Below are 17,062 nucleotides of genomic sequence, written 5' to 3'. Positions count from 1 at the left end.
GGTGATCTGGACTCTCGCGGTTGCCCGGGCCTTCCCCAGAATGCGAGGCCCTGCGCAGGCGCGGTAGCGGCTCAACTTCGGGAGCGGGTCCCGGCGGCGCATGCGGAGTAGGGGGAGGGGGCGGGGCCTGTTCAGAGGGGGAGGATGATTGACAGGGGCCCAGGGTGTGTGCTGAGCATGCGCGGTGCGGGCCGGGCGCCTGTGGAGCAGGAGAGGGCGGGGCCATGGGGCGCATGCGCGGGGTCAGCTGCAGCTTTAGAGTCACAAAGGGACCGAGTGTCTTCAAATCTCTCCCCTCCTCTTCTAATTTCCTGTAAAACCAGTTTATAAAAGTCATCACTGAAAGTACATAGAAGATAGGACCCGGGCCCAGGGCCTGATTGACGGGAGCTTCCGACCAATAGGGAGCGAGCGGGGCGGGGCTGGAGGAGCGAGCCGGCGGCGGGTCCTCCAACCAATCGGGGAGCCCGAGAGGCGGGACTTGCGCCGGCTGATTGGGACGGAGGAGGCTGACGGGAGATTTAATTTAAATGAATTTAATCTCCCGCCTGCTCCAACCACCCACCCTGCAACGTCACGACGTCGCCGACGTGCACTGACTGACATTGAGCTCTCCACCAATGAGCGAGGGGAGGCGGAGCCTGGAGGACCGACCAATCGCGGCGAAGGAGGAGGCGGGACCTGGGATCGGCCCGCCGCCATTTTGTAAATTTCTCTCCACGGATGTTGCCTGACCTGCTGAGTTTTTCCAGCATTCTCTGTTGTTATTTTGGCCTGGTTAGAATCTGTGATCCTGGGAAAGTTTATTTTTTATGTTCCTTTTACAGCTCAAACTAATTTTATTTTACAGAAGATACTTGTTTTAAACATTGAAGATAGGAGCAGGATTAGGCCATTCGGCCCTTCGAGCCTGCTCCGCCATTCAATGCAATCATGGCTGATCGTAAAAAAAGCAGTTTGTTTTTAAATTGATGAAACAGAAACAAGGAACCCTGTGGAGCAAATGTGAGTAAAAATATTTTTTCTCCCTGAATTAATTTTTTTAATATTAATTTTCTGCGTTTTTAATTATTAATTTCAAGCACTTTATTAAGAGAAATATGGACGTGGTGGGGGTTCTCTTAAAGGGACAGGCGCTCTCTTTTTCTATGAGATTTTCATTAAAGGGACCGCGTCCCCGTGGATGACCGATTTTAAAGGGACAGCATCTCCCTTTTTATAGTAATGTATATTTAAGAGACTGACATTTAAATGAGAGCAAATCCCCTGCTCCCGTGAGTGCTTGGCGAGAAATCAGGTGCTGTTTGCACTCACCCCCTCCCAATTCTCTGCCAAGGGAATCGTCGCTAAGCAAAAGGAAAAATATCTGTCATATTGGGCAGAAGCAACAAAAACCCAAAACAAACTCAATTGCTACTTGGCCCTAAACAGACAATACAACATGGCTGATTACCTGACCATGGTAAAGGATAGCAAACTGAGAAAAACCTTGACAATGTACAGACTTAGTGAACATAGCCTGGCGATCGAAAAAGGTAGACACAGGCAGACCCGGCTACCAAGAGAGGACAGGATATGCTCTCACTGCAGTCAGGGAGTGGTGGAGACAGAGATGCACTTCCTCACAGCTTGTAGAAAATATCAGGGCATAAGGGAGAATTTCTACCCAAAATTCACAAAAATATGCCCGGAATTCAGAAATTTGAATGACGACCAAAAACTCCCCTACCTACTAGGGGAAGAGAGAAATTGTGTAACCTTAGCGGCACACTATGTTACAGCTTGCCATAAACAGAGGGACAACCACTAAATATAAGAAAAGAGTATATACAAATTATATATGAATGTATATTTATACACTCAGGGATATATCTGTTTATACACTATGGATAGATCTGTATTTTTGTGTACAACCATGAATGTTTTTCGATGCTTTGGCAACATAAGAAGTACCTTGTCATGCCAATAAAGCGATTTGAATTGAATTGAATTGACAGAAAGCAGAGAGTAGTGGTGAACGGTTGCTTTTCAGACTGGAGGGAGGTAAACAGTGATGTTCCCCAGGGGTCGGTATTAGGATCAATGTTCCCTCTCTTTTTTTGAGGTGCGTGGCCCCTTTAACGGGCTGCACGGCCCATTCAAATTTCCGCGCATGCGCGTTTATTCCATTTATAGGGCGGTGAGCCGGCTGCGCGGGACCTCCAGACCGCTGCGTGGCCACGCAACTTAACGTGAACATTGATTCGGACCACTGCTTTTTTTGATATATATCAATGACCTGGACTTGGGGATCCAGGGCAAAATTTCAAAATTTACAGACGACACGAAACTCAGAAATGTAGCAAACAATGAGGATAGTAACAGACTTCAGGAGGATGTAGCCAGACTGGTGAAATGGGCAGAAACGTGGCAGATTAAATTTAATGTAGAGAAGTGTGATGTGATTCATTTTGGTAGGAAGAATAAGGAGAGGCAATATAAACTAAATGGTCCAGTTTTAAAGAGGGTGCAGGAACAGAGAGGCCTCGGGGTGTATGTACACAAATCTTAGAAGGTGGCACGACAAGTTGAGAAGGCTATTAAAAAAGCATACAGGATCCTTGACTTTAATAATAGAGGAATAGAGTACAAAAGCAAGCAGGTTATGCTAAGCCTTTATAAAACACTGGCTAGGCTTCCGCTGGGCACCACACTTTAGGAAGGATGTCAAGGCCTTAGAGAGGGTGCAGAAGAAATTTACGAGAATGGGACCAGGGATGAGGGACTTGAGTTACGTGGAGAGATGGGAGAAGCTGGTGTTGTTCTCCTTAAGCAAAGAAGATTAAGAGGAGATTTGATAGAGTTGTTCAAAATCAGGATGGATTTTGAGAGAGTAAATAAGGAGAAACCGTTTCCAATGGCTGAAGGGACAGAAACCAGATTTAAGGCGATTGGCAAAAGAACCAGAGGTGACATGAGGAAACAGATTTTTACACCAAGTTGTTGTGATCTGGAATGCGCTGCCTGAAAGGGCGGTGGAAGCAGATTCGATATTATAATTCAAAAGAGATTGAGATAAATACTTGAAGGGAAAACATTTACAGGGCTTTGGGGAAAGAGCAGGGGGAGTGGGATTAATTGGATCGCTCTTTCAAAGAACCGGCACAGGCACGATGGGCCGAATGGCCTCCTTCAGTGCTGTATCATTCTATGATGCTATTCTACACAGACACACACACATACAGTCAGACAGACACACAGACACAGATACTCACTAAAATACAGTCAGACACACATTTTTTCTGCATGAACCTTTATTATTAATTTCAAAGACTTTACGAAAAGGTTGGGAGTGGTGGGCGGAGGGCTCTTAAAGGGACAGGGACTCTCCTTTTCAATGTGATTTTTATTAAAGGGACCGAGTCCCTCCTTGCCTGTGGAGGACAAATTTTAAAAGGACAGCGTCTCGAAATCAGGTGCTGTCTGCGTGTGAACCACCTCCTCCCAATTTCCTGCCAAGCGATCCCTGCGGGCACCACTCCACTCCAGGAGTGGCTCCTAGAATCAGACAGCACAGAAGGAGGCCATTCAGCCCATCGTGCCTGTGCCGGCTCTTTGAAAGAGCTCTCCATTTAGTCCCACTCCCCTGCTCTGTCCCCATAGCCCTGAAAATGTTTCCCCTTCAAGTATTTATCCAATTCCCCAGTGAAGGTTATTATTGACTCTGCTTCCACCGCCCTTTCAGGCAGCGCATTCCAGATCACAACAACTCGCTGCGTCAATAAAATTCTCCACCTCGCCTCTGGTTCTTTTGTCAATGACCTTATATCTGTGTCCTCTGGTTACCGACCCTCCTGCCACTGGAAACAGTTTCTCGAGTCCGAGCCAGCTCTCTGCAGAGCAATCCAGTCAGTCCCACTCCCCCGCTCTATCCCCGTAGCCCTGCAAGTTTATTTCCCTCAAGTGCCTATCCAGTTTCCCCTTGAAAACATTGAGTGTCTCCGCTTCCACCACTTCCGTCGGCAGCGAGTTCCAGGTCCTCACCATTCGCTGCATAAAAAAGTTTTTCCTCACATCCCCTCTGTATCTCTTGCCCAAAACCTTAAATCTGTGTCCCCTAGTCCTTGTACCATCAACTAGTGGGCACAGCCTTTCCCCGTCTAGCCTATCCAAACCCGTCATAATCTTGTACACCTCGATCAAATCAGCCCTCAACTTCCTTTGCTTTAATGAAAACAAATCCAGCTTCTCCAACCTGTCCTTGTAGCTAAGATCCCCCATCCCCAGAACCATTCTGGTAAATCTCCTCTGCACTCTCTCAAGGGCCTTCACATCCTTCCTAAAGTGTGGTGACCAGAACTGGATGCAATACTCCAGTTGTGGCCTAACCAGCGCTTTATAAAGGTTCAGCATAACTTCTCTACTTTTGTACTCAATACCTTTATTTATGAAGCCCAAGATTCCATATGCATTGCTAACCACTCTCTCAATATGTCCCGCCACTTTCAGGGACCTACGCACATTAACTCCCAGGAGCACTGTGTATTTTTAATGAATTGGCCTCAACTGCCTTCTGTGATAGATAATTCCACAGGTTCACCACTCTCTGGGTGAAGAAATTCCTCCTCATCTCAGTCCTAAATGGCTTACCCCTTATCCTTAGACTGTGACCCCTGACTCTGGACTCCCCGGCCATCGGGAACATCCTTCCTGCATCCAGTCTATCTAGTTCTGTTAGTATTTTATAAGTTTCAATGAGATCCCCTCTCATTCTTCTAAACTCCAGCGAGTATAAGCCCAATCGACCCAATCTCGCCTCATACGTCATTCCTGCCATCCCAGGTATCAGCCTGGAGAATCTTCGCTGAACTCCCTCCATGGCAAGAACATCCTTCCTCAGATAAGGCGACCAAAACGGCACACAATACTCCAGGTGTGGTCGCACCAAGGCCCTGTACAGCTGCATCAAGACATCCTTGTTCCTGTACCCGAACCCTCTCGCTACGAAGGCCAACATACCATTTGCCTTCTTAACCGCCTGCTGCACCTGCATGCTTACCTTCAGCGACTGGTGCACAAGGACACCCAGGTCTCGTTGCACTTCCCCTTCTCCCAATCTATTGCCATTCAGAAAATAATCTGCATTCCTGTTTTTGACACCAAAGTGGATAACCTCGCATTTATACACATTATATTGCATCTGCCATGCCTCTGCCCAATCACCCAACCTGTCATACTGGAGTTTCTCGGCATCCTCCTTACAGCACACACTCCCACCCAGCTTTGTGTCATCTGCAAACTTGGAGATATTACATCCAATTCCCTCGTCTAGATCATTAATATATATTGTGAATAGCTGGGGTCCCAGGACTGATCCCTGCGGTACCCCACTAGTCACTGCCTGCCACTCGGAAAAAGACCCGTTTATTCCAACTCTTTGCTTTCTGTCCGCCAACCAGTTCTCCATCCCAGTCAATACCTTGCCCCCAATCCCATGTGCCTTAACTTTACACGCTAATCTCTTATGCGGGACCTTATCGAAAGCCTTCTGAAAGTCCAAATACACCACATCCACTGGTTCTCCCTTATCAATTTTACCAGTTACATCCTCAAAAAATTCCAGTAGATTAGTCAAGCACAATTTACCTTTTGTAAATCCATGTTGACTTTGTCCGATCCTGTCACACTTTTCCAAATGCTCTGCTATTACATCTTTTATACTGGACTCTAGCATTTTCCCCCACTACCGATGTCAGGCTTCCTGGTCTATAATTCCCCGTTTTCTCTCTGCCACCTTTTTTGAATAGTGGGGTAACATTAGCTACCCTCCAATCCATGGGTACAGTACCAGAGTCTATCGAGTTTTGGAGGATGACCAGCAATACATCTACTATTTCGAGGGCCACTTCCTTAAGTACCCTAGGATGTAGATTATCAGGCCCTGGGGATTTATCGGCTTCAATCCCGTCAATTTCCCTAACACCATTTCCCTACAAATACTGATTTCTTTCAGTTCCTCCCTCTCATTAGACCCTATGTTCACCGACATCTCTGGGAGGTTATTTGTGTCCTCCTTTGTGAAGACTGAACCAAAGTATGTATTTAATTGGTCTGCCATTTCTTTGTTCCCCATTATAAATTCCCCTGATTCTGACTGCAAGGGACCTACACTTGATTTCACCAATCTTTTTCTCTTCACATATCTATAAAAGCTTTTACAGTCAGTTTTTATGTTCCCTGCAAGCTTACTCTCGTACTCTATTTTCCCCTTCTTAATTAATCCCTTTGTCCTCCTTTGCTGAATCCTAAACTGCTCCCAATCCTCAGGTTTGCTGCTTTTTCTGGCCAATTTATATGTCCTCTCCTTGGATCTTATGCTATCCCTTATTTCCCTTGTTAGCCACGGTTGAGTCACCTTTTTTGTTTTTTATCCCAAACAGGGATGAACAAATTCTGTAGATCATCCATGCGATCTTTAAATGTTTGTCATTGCCTATCCACCGTCAACCCTTGTAGATGTTTCAATGACATCACCTCGCATTCTTGAAAATTCCTGGGAATATAGGCCCAGTCTCCTCAATCTCTCCTCATAGGACAATCCCCCCATCCCAGGAATCAGTCTGGTGAACCTTCGCTGCACTCCCTCTAAGGCAAGTATATCCTTCCTTAGGTAAGGAGACCAAGACTGTACACAATACTCCAGGTGTGGTCTCACCAAGGCCCTATATAATTGCGGTAAGACTTTACTCTTATACTCCAATCCTTTTGTAATAAAGACTAACGTACCATTTGCTTTCCTAATTGCTTGCTGCACCTGCGTGTTAAGATGAGAAATGATAAAGGCAAGAAGTCCCTTGTGGGAGTGGTGTACAGGCCCCCTGACAGTAACCACACGGTAGGATGGAGTATAAAGGAAGAAATAATGGGAGCTTGTCAGAAAGGTATGGCAATAATCATGGGGGATTTTAATCTACATATAGACGGGAAAAATCAGATGGGCAAAGGTAACCTAGATGAGGAGTTCGTAGAATGTTTCCGGGATAGTTTCTTAGAACAGCACGTTCTGGATCCAACCAGAGAGCAGGCTATACCAGACCTGGTATTGTGCAGTGAGATAGGATTAATTAATGACCTCATAGTGAAGGCGCCCCTAGGTAGCAGCGATCATAATATGATTGAATTTTACATTCAGTTTGAGGGAGAGACGAGTGGGCCCAAGACTAGTATTTTAAACTTAAATAAGGGCAATTATGAGGGCATGAAAGCAGAGCTAGCTAAAGTGAACAGGCAAATTAGGTTAAGGGAGAGGTCAATAGAGTCGCAGTGGCAGACATTTAAGGGGATATTTCAGAATACACAGAATAGATACATTCCAACGAGAAAGAAAAATTCCAAGGGGAGGACCCACCATCCGTGGTTAACTAAAAAAGATAAAGATAATATCAAACTTAAAGAAAAAGCATATAATTGTGCAAAGATGGCTGGCAGGTCAGAAGATTGGACAGAATATAAAAAACAGCAAAGAATGACTAAAAGATTAATAAGGAGAGAAAAATGAGAGTACCAGAGAAAGCTAGCTAGAAATATAAACACAGATAGTAAGAGTTTCTATAGATATTTAAAAAAGAAAAGAGTTAACAAAGTGAGCGTTGGTCCTATAGAAAGTGAGTCTGGGGAATTAATAATGGAAAATAAGGAGATGGCAGTTGAATTGAACAGGTATTTTGCATCGGTCTTCACTATAGAGGATTCAAGTAACATCCCAGAAATAGCTGTAAATCAGGAAATGGAAGGGAGGGAGGAACTGAAGAAAATTACAATCACCAGGGAAGTGGTACTGAGCAAATTGTTGGAGCTGTGGGCTGACAAGTCCCCGGGTCCTGATGGACTTCATTCTGGGTCTTAAAAGAAGTGGCTAATGAGATAGTTGATGCGTTGGTTTTAATTTTCCAAAATTCCCTAGATTCGGGGAAGGTTCCATTAGATTGGAAAATAGCGAATGTAACTCCTTTTATTCAAAAAGGGAGGGAGACAGAAAGCAGGAAACTACAGGCCAGTTAGCTTAACATCTGTCATCGGGAAGATGTTAGAAGCTATTATTAAAGACGTTATAGCAGGGCACTTGGAAAAGTTCAAGGTAATCAGGCAGAGTCAACATGGTTTTGTGAAAGGGAAATCATGTTTAACCAATTTATTGGAGTTCTTTGAGGAAGTAACATGTGCTGTGGATAAAGGGGAACTGGTGGATGTACTGTACTTAGATTTCCAGAAGGCATTTGATGAAGTGCCACATCAAAGGTTATTGCGGAAAATAAAAGCTCATGGTTTAGGGAGTAACATATTGGCATGGCTAGAAGATTGGCTAGCTAATAGGAAACAGAGAGTAGGCATAAATGGGTCATTTTCTGGTTGGCAAGATGTAACGAGTGGTGTGCCACAGGGATCAGTGCTGGGACCCCAACTTTTTACAATTTATATAAATGACTTGGATGAAGGGACCGAAGGCATGGTTGCTAAATTAGCTGATGACACAAAGATAGGTAGGAAAGTAAATTGTGAAGAGGACATAAGGAGGCTACAAAGGGATATAGATAAGTTAAGTGAGTGGGCAAAGATCTGGCAAATGGAGCATAATGTGGGAAAATGTGAAGTTGTCCATTTTGGCAGGAAGAATAAAGAAGAAGCATATTATCTAAATGGTGAGAGATTGCAGAGCTCTGAGATGCAGAGGGATCTGGGTGTCCTAATGCATGAATCGCAAAAGGTTAGTATTCAGGTACAAGAAGTAATCAGGAAAGCTAATAGAATGTTATTGTTTATTGCGAGGGAAACTGAATACAAAAGTAGGGAGGTTATGCTTCAGTTATACAGGGCATTGGTGAGACCACATCTGGAGCACTGTGTACAGTATTGGTCTCCTTATTTAAGGAAGGATTTAAATGCGTTGGAAGCAGTTCAGAGAAGGTTTACTAGACTAATACCTGGAATGGGCGGGTTGTCTTATGAGGAAAGGTTGGACAGGCTAGGCTTGTATCCGCTGGAGTTTAGAAGAGTAAGAGGTGACTTGATTGAAACAGAAGATCCTGAGGGGTCTGGACAGGGTGGATGTGGAGAGGATGTTTCTTCTTGTGGGAGAATCTAGAACTAGGGGTCACTGTTTAAAAATAAGGGGTCGCCCATTTAAGACAGAGGTGAGGAGAAATTTTTTCTTACAGACGGTCGTGAGTCTTTGGAACTCTCTTCCTCAGAGGGCGGTGGAAGCAGAGTCTTTGAATATGTTTAAGGCAGAGGTAGATAGATTCTTGATAAGCAAGGGGGTGAAAGGTTATCGGGGGTAGGTGGGAATGTGGAGTAATCAGATCAGCCATGATCTTATTGAATGGCGGAGCAGGCTCGAGGGGCCGAGTGACCGACTCCTGCTCCTAATTCGTATGTTCATATGTAACCTGTGCAGCAGCTGGGGCCTGAAAATCAGCTTCACTGCCCCTGGGCTGGGAAAGGGGGACATGAGGCAACATTCTCCCTCTTACCCCTTTCTACACTCCTTTTACAGGGTTTTAGAAGTGGAGCATTTACAGACAGGAAGCTCAGACCGAACATCACGTCAAGAACAGACAGAGTCGCTCGATTCATCAGGACCTGATTCAGTTGGTCCTCCAATCTGCTGGCACACCAGCGAGTTCACACTAATGAGAGACCTTTTAAATGTTCTGAGTGTGGGAAGAGCTTCAAAATCTACAAGTACCTGAAGCAACAGCAGTGGCTACACACTGGGGAGAGCCCGTTCACCGGCCCCGTGTTCCAGAAGGGATTCACTCAGTCATCCGCTCCGATGATACACCAGCAAGATCACACGAGGGAGAGACCTTTAACCCACTCCGTGTGTGGGAAGCGATTAATTGCACCCTCCGTGCTGCTGAGACACAGCTTGTCTACACCAATGAGAGACCGTTGACCTGCTCTGTGTTTTTGAAGCGATTCTCTCATTCTGCCACCCTCCTGAGACACCAGCTTGTTCACATGTTCTGACTGTGGGAAGAGCTTTAAAAGGTCCCAGGATCTGAAGAGACACCAGCTGGAGAGAGCAGGAGAGATTCTGTTCACCTGCTCAGTGTGTGGGAAGAGATTCACTCGGTCCTCAAATCTGCTGGCACACAAGCGAGTTCACACTGGGGAAGAGGCCGGTGAAACATTCTGACTGGGAAAAGCTTTCAAATGTCCCAGGAGCTGAAGAGGCACCAGCTGGAGACAACAGGAAAGAGACCGTTCACCTGTTCCGTGTGTGGGAAGGGATTCACTCAGTCATCCCACCTGCTGCAACACCAGCAATATCACACTGATGAGAGACCATTTAAATGTTCTGACTGTGGGAAGTGGTTTAAAAGCTCCAGCAATTTGACTACACACCAGCGAGTTCACACTGATGAGAGGCCATTTAAATGCTCTGACTGTGGTAAGAGCTTTAAAAGCTCCGGGCATCTGAATGGACACCAGCGTGTTCACACTGGGGAGAGACCATTCACCTGCTCTGTGTGTGGGAAGGGATTCACTCGGTCATCCCACCTGCTGGAACACCAGCGAGGTCACGCTGATGAGAGACCATTTAAATGCTCTGACTGTGGTAAGAGCTTTAAAAGCACCGGGGAGCTGAAGATACACCAGCTTGTTCACACTGGGGAGAGACCATTTAAATGTTCTGACTGTGGGAAGTGGTTTAAAAGCTGCAGCAATTTGACTGCACACCAGCGAGTTCACACCGATGAGAGACCATTTAAATGCTCTGACTGTGGTAAGAGCTTTAAAAGCTCCGGGGAGCTGAAGATACACCAGCGTGTTCACACTGATGAGAGACCGTTTAAATGCTCTGACTGTGGTAAGAGCTTTAAAAGCACCGGGGAGCTGAAGATACACCAGCTTGTTCACACTGATGAGAGACCATTTAAATGCTCTGACTGTGCTAAGAGCTTTAAAAGCTCCGGTGAGCTGAAGAGACACCAGCGAGGTCACACTGTTCTGTAGCGCAGGGCCCTGGAGACAGCTGGAGTGACATGAACGTGGAATGGATGAATGTTTTATAAATTTTTGCACTGCTGTTTAATCTTTCAATCTGTTATGCTGATGATTCCCTTCGATTGACTGTTGATGGTGTTACATAGAATGTACATCACAGAAACAGGCCATTCGTCCCAACTGGTCCATGCCAGTGTTTATGCCCCACACCCACCCTACTTCAATTAACCTGATCAACATCTCCTCCCATTCCTTTCTCCCTTGTGTGGCTTCCCCATAAATCCATCTGTGCTGTTCACCTCAACCACTCCCTGTGGTAGCGAGTTCCCCATTCTCACCATTCTCTGGGTAAAGACACTACTCCTGAATTCATTACTGGATTTATTTGTGACTATTTTAAGTTTGTGGCCTCATAAATATGATGAGACTCTGTTAAGCTGACCAGTATGTTGTTGTACTTTGTCTTTTTCTGATGAATTAAACATTACTGAGCCCTTGTACGCGTGTTATGGGATGAAGTTTTTTTTATTCGTTCATGGGATGTGGGCGTCGCTGGCAAGGCCAGCATTTATTGCCCATCCCTAATTGCCCTTGAGAAGGTGGAGGTGAGCCACCTTCTTGAACCGCTGCAGTCCGTGTGGTGAAGGTACTCCCACAGTGCTGTCAGGGAGGGAGTTCCAGGACTTTGACCCAGTGACGATGAAGGAATGGCAATATACTTCCAAGTTAGAATGGTGTTTGACTTGGAGTTGGTGGTCATAGAGTCATAGAGTTATACAGCACAGAAAGAGGCCCTTCGGCCCATCGTATCTACACCGGCCATCAAGCCCTGTCTATTCTAATCCCATTTTCCAGCACTTTGTCCGTAGACTTGTATGCTGTGGCGTTTCAAGTGCTCATCTAAATGCTTCTTGAATGTTGTGAGGGTTCCTGCCTCTACCACCCTTTCAGGCAGTGAGTTCCAGATTCCAACCACCCTCTGGGTGAAAAAGTTTTTCCTCAAATCCCCTCTAAACCTTCTGCCCCTACCTTGGAACTATGCCCCCTTGGTTATTGACCCCTCTACTAAGGGGAAAAGTTCCTTTCTATCTACCCTATCTGTGCCCCTCATAATTTTGTACACCTCAATCAGGTCCCCCCTCAGCCTTCTTTGCTCCAAGGAAAACAACCCCAGCCTGTCCAGTCTCTCTTCATAGCTGAAGCGCTCCAGCCCAGGTAACATCCTGGTGAATCTCCTCTGCACCCTCTCCAATGCAATCACATCCCTCCTATAGTGTGGTGACCAGAACTGCACACAGTATTCAAGCTGTGGCCTAACTAGCGTTTTGTACAGCTCCATCATAACCTCCCTGCTCTTATATTCTATGCTTCAGCTAATGAAGGCAAGTATCCCATATGCCTTTTTAACCACCTTATCTGCCTGTCCTGCTGCCTTCAGGGATATGTGTATTCGATCAGGTGTTCCCCTGCACCTGCTGCCCTTGTCCTTCTAGGTAGAAGAGGTCGCGGGTTTGGGAGGTGCTGCCGAAGAAGCCTTGGCGAGTTGCTGCTGTACATCTTGTAGATGGTACACACTGCAGCCACGGTGCACCGGTGGTGGAGGGAGTGAATGTTTAAGGTGGTGGATGGGATGCCAATCAAGCGGGCTGCTTTGTGTTGGGTGGTGTCGAGCTTCTTGAGTGTTGTTGGAGCTGCACTCATCCAGACAAGTGGAGAGTATTCCATCACACTCCTGACGTGTGCCTTGTAGATGGTGGAAAGGCTTTGGGGAGTCAGGAGGTGAGACACTCGCCATGAATACCCAGCCTCTGACCTGCTCTTGTTGCCACAGTATTTATGTGGCTGGTCCAGTTAAGTTTCTGGTCAATGGTGACCCCCCAGGATGTTGATGGTGGGGGATTCAGCGATGGTAATGCCGTTGAATGTCAAGGGGCGGTAGTTAGACGCTTGCTTGTCGGTGATAGTCATTGCCTGGCACTTGTGTGGTGCGAATGTTACCTGCCACTTATCAGCCCAAGTGTTGTGTCTCAAGGGGTTTTATACCCTTATCTCTATAACAATTAAGAAGGACTCCGGGGTGGAGAGTTTAGTTAACGGCCATTTTATTTACAATGTGCTTCTTCACTCTATGCACTACATTTCCCATAGTGCATTGCAAATCACCACTACGGTATCCCATGTGGGCAATTCTAATACACATTCAAAATACACAACATATTTCCTCCCCCTTAAAATAGAATGTCCATAAAACAGAGTAACTGAAAATGACTATAACTTTGGAAGAGATGGTAGACTGCCTCTACATTCCGCTAACCCTCGGGATTATTCTGCCCCATGCACACAGGTTAGCACTAACTGTAACTAAGGCGCTCTGGAGGCTGCCTTTCTCTTTGGGGGTAACGCCTAGTCTCAGGAGCAGGCTCTGGCTGGCTCTCCCGTGACCCTGCAGGCGTGGCTTCCTCGATGGCACAAGAGTGGATGGTGCCACCATCTCAGGGTCGGATGACCAGTCCCGGCTGGAGCCCCCAGCAGGTCCTTGATCCTATGTTTTTTGGGTAACCTGTGGCGACTGTCCTGGCAGTAACTGGTCTACATACCGTCTCCATGTTCGGTCGTCTCCGGTGCGGACTCGGTATGAAACGGGGCCCGTCTTTTGAATGACCGTAGCTGGGACCCACCACTCCGGGGTGGTGTAGTTATGCGCGAGGACTTTGCCCCCCACCACAAAGTGTCGTTCTTTGGACCTCTGAGCTCGTCTGCTGACTTGATCAAGGCGTGTCCATAGCTGCCTTCCCATGAGTAGGTAAGCAGGAGATGCTCCAGTCGTAGCATGAGGCGTGTTTCGGTATTTCAGCAAGAAAGCATTCAGGCGCTGCTTTAGAGGAGCATCACTTCTTGCAGCTTTCAACGCGCGTTTCAGCGTTCTGACAAATCTCTCCGCCAATCCATTCATGGATGGATGATAAGGTGCGGAGAATGTGTGCTGGATTCCATTGCTCTTGAGGAACTCCTCCATCTCCTGGGATGTGAACTGTGTTCCATTGTCGGTTACGATCTGCTCCGGCAGACCAAATCCCCCGAACATCTCTCTGAGTCTCGATGGTTTTCTCCGTAGTGGTAGTGGTAGTGGACATTACTGCAACCTCCGGCCATTTGGAATGGGAGTCCACCGCGACCAGGAACATCGTTCCTTCCACTGGTCCTGCGAAGTCCAAATGGATCCGTTGCCACGGTGTCACTGGCCATTCCCATGGATGCAGTGGCGCTGCTCTTGGCGTATCCCTGGTTGTCTCGCATGATGGGCATGATTTCACTTCAACTTCAATTTCATGATCCAGACCGGGCCACCAGAAGTAGCTTCGTGCCAACTCCTTCATCCGGACAATACCACAATGTCCTGAGTGCAGCTCGTTCAGGACATGTTTCCGCAGCTTTGGTGGTATGATCACTCGCATGCCCCAAAGGAGGCATCCTGACGTGACAGACAACTCCTTCCCTCTTGACAGGTAAGGTAGGAGCTTAGGTGGTGCGTCTGACACCCGTGATCCCGCGGCACTGGGCCCCAACTCCACTAGGTGTATCGAGGAGGCTCAAGCACATGGGGTGGTCCCGTCCGAACTGATCCCCGTTCAGACGGAATTCCTCATCAGCGCACGGCCCCAAAACCCCTCTCGGGAACCGGCGCCTCTCAACTTGAGCCATCTCGGGGAAATGCCCTCCGTGATGTTTAGTTCTGCGCGGAGGGGTTTCCTGTATGGGCTGCTCCTGCACACTCTCCACTTTGTCATCTTCGCCTGCTGTCCGGACACGCCTTGGCGTGCCATCTTGCCGTCCAGCAGAGGCAGAGGTCCCCAATGGAGGGCTCTCTGTGCGGGAGTCCTCCCTTTATCTATTGGGGACTTGGCCTGGAGGGTGTTGCATGGAGCAGTCCCGTGCAATAAGATTTTGGATAAGTTCACGGACTCCCAGGCTGCTTGCTATTTCTGCGGCCTGGAGGAGTCCGTGTTCCATATCTATGTGGAATGTGAGAGGTTGCAGCCCCTCTTTCACTATTTGAAGGGGCTGCTCCTCGATTTTTGGCTGCACTTCAGTCCCATGCTCCTGATCTTTGGTCACCCGGTGCGAAGGGGAGCGGGCAGGGCGGAGGACCTCCTCATAGGACTGCTCCTGGGCCTGATGAAAGTGGCCATAAACAGGTCCAGGCAGCGGGCGGTCGAGGGGGTCGTTCGGCCCGATTGCCTGCCTCTCTTACGCGGCCATGTTCACGCCCGGGTGGCCCTGGAGATGGAGCACGCGGTGTCCGCCGGCACACTTGAGACCTTCCGAGACCGGCGGGCACCGCGGGGACTGGAGCGCATTGTCACCCTGGCCGGGGTGAATTTAATTTAATAAGTTTTAAAAATTAATTTAAGTTTTTAAGTTTCATTACAGTCCACTTGTTCGGCCGGGAGAGCGAGAGGCTCCGCTTGGCGATGCAGAGAGCCCTGCAGATGGAGAAGAATGTCAACCAGAGTCTGCTGGATCTGCACAAACCCTCCACTGGGAGCGCCGACCCTCATCTGTGTGAATTCCTGGAGACCCATTATCCGGATGAACAAGTGAAGACGACCAAGAAGCTTGTAGAGACTGGGACCCCTGCCTTGTAGGCATGAGGGCTTGTGACTTTGTACAAAGAGCTGAGACCTGAGCTCTGAAAATGTCATTCACTGTAAATAAAATGTTCAATCTTACATTTAAAAAAGTTTTTTAAAAGATTATTTAAAGACAAATTTCCTCCAGTTTCACAAACAGTCTTTGTCACTGCAATAATTTCTTAAATGTTTAATCATTAAATCAAAAGCATCAAAAAGGAAGAGAGTAGCAAAAGTAAAGGAAGACTTGCATTTCTATAGCGCCATTCACGACCACTGGACGTCTCAAAGCACTTTACTTTTTGAAGTGTAGTCACTGTTGTAATGTGGGAAGTGCAGCAGCCAATTTTCACTCAGCAAGCTCCCACAAACAGCAATGTGATAATGACCAGATAATCGGTTTTGTTATGTTGGTTGCAGGATAAATATTGGCCCCAGGACAACAGGGATAACTCCCCTGCTCTTCTTCAAAATACTGCCATGGGATCTTTTACATCCACCCGAGAGAGCAGACGGGGCCTCGGTTTAACGTTTCATCTGAAAGACGGCCCCTCCGACAGTGCAGCACTCCCTTAGCACTGCACTGGAGTGTCAGCCTAGCTTTATGTGCTCGAGTCTCTGGAGTGGGACTTGAACCCACCACCCTTTGACCCAGAGGCGAGTGAGCTGCCCACTGAGCCACAGCTGACAACGTTGGTCCCTTAGAGGTAGAGACAGGAGAAATTATTATGGGGAATAAGGAAATGGCAGAAACGTTAAAACAAATATTTTGTATCTCTTCACAGTAGAAGACACAAAAGCAAACCAAAGATGGTGGGGAACCGAGGGTTTAATGAGGGTGAGGAATTTAATGTAAAGTACTAGAGAAACTAATGGGACTAAAAGCTGACAAATCCCCTGGACCTGACGGCCTACATCCTAGGGTTCTAAAAGAGGTGGCTGAAGAGACAGTGGATGCATTGGTTTTGATCTTCCAAAATTCCCGAGGTTCTAGAACGGTCCCAGCGGATTGGAAGGTCACAAATGTAACACTGCTATTCAAGAAAGGAGGGAGAGAAAAAACAGGGAACGACAGACCAGTTAGCCTGACATCAGTCGTTGGGAAAATGCTGGAATCCATTGTTATGGAAGTTGTATCAGGGCACTTAGAAAATCATAACATGGGTAGGCTGAGTCAACATGGTTTTATGGAAGGGAAATCGTGCTTGACAAATTTATTAGAGTTATCTGAGGATGTAACTAGCAGGGTAGATAAAGGGGAACCAGTGGATGTAGTATATTTGGATTTCCAAAAGGCATTCGACAAGGTGCCACATAAAAGATTATTACACAAGATTAGGGCTCACGGGGATGGAGGTAATATAGTAACATGGATAGAGGATTGGTTAACAGACAGAAAACAGAGAGTAGGGATAAACGGATCTTTTTCAGGTTGGCAGGCT

The 17,062-nt window shown here is 47.0% G+C and overlaps 1 long non-coding RNA gene across 1 annotated transcript; it reads left to right on the top strand.

The window, feature by feature from the left end:
- Nucleotides 1-635: 635 nt before the first annotated feature.
- On the top strand, nt 636-15,730 carry LOC147083851 (uncharacterized). Its single transcript, XR_015075958.1, has 2 exons — nt 636-1,005; nt 15,421-15,730. It is a non-coding gene; the product is annotated as an uncharacterized LOC147083851 (long non-coding RNA).
- The last annotated feature ends 1,332 nt before the right edge of the window (nt 15,731-17,062 follow it).

Source organism: Somniosus microcephalus, unplaced genomic scaffold (assembly GCF_052327205.1).
Source record: "Somniosus microcephalus isolate GS21.2 unplaced genomic scaffold, FLI_Smic_1.0 scaffold37, whole genome shotgun sequence".
Lineage (NCBI taxonomy): Eukaryota > Metazoa > Chordata > Chondrichthyes > Squaliformes > Somniosidae > Somniosus > Somniosus microcephalus.
The sequence above is the reverse complement of the archived record's forward strand: the minus strand, read 5'-3'. Positions and strand labels throughout refer to the sequence as shown.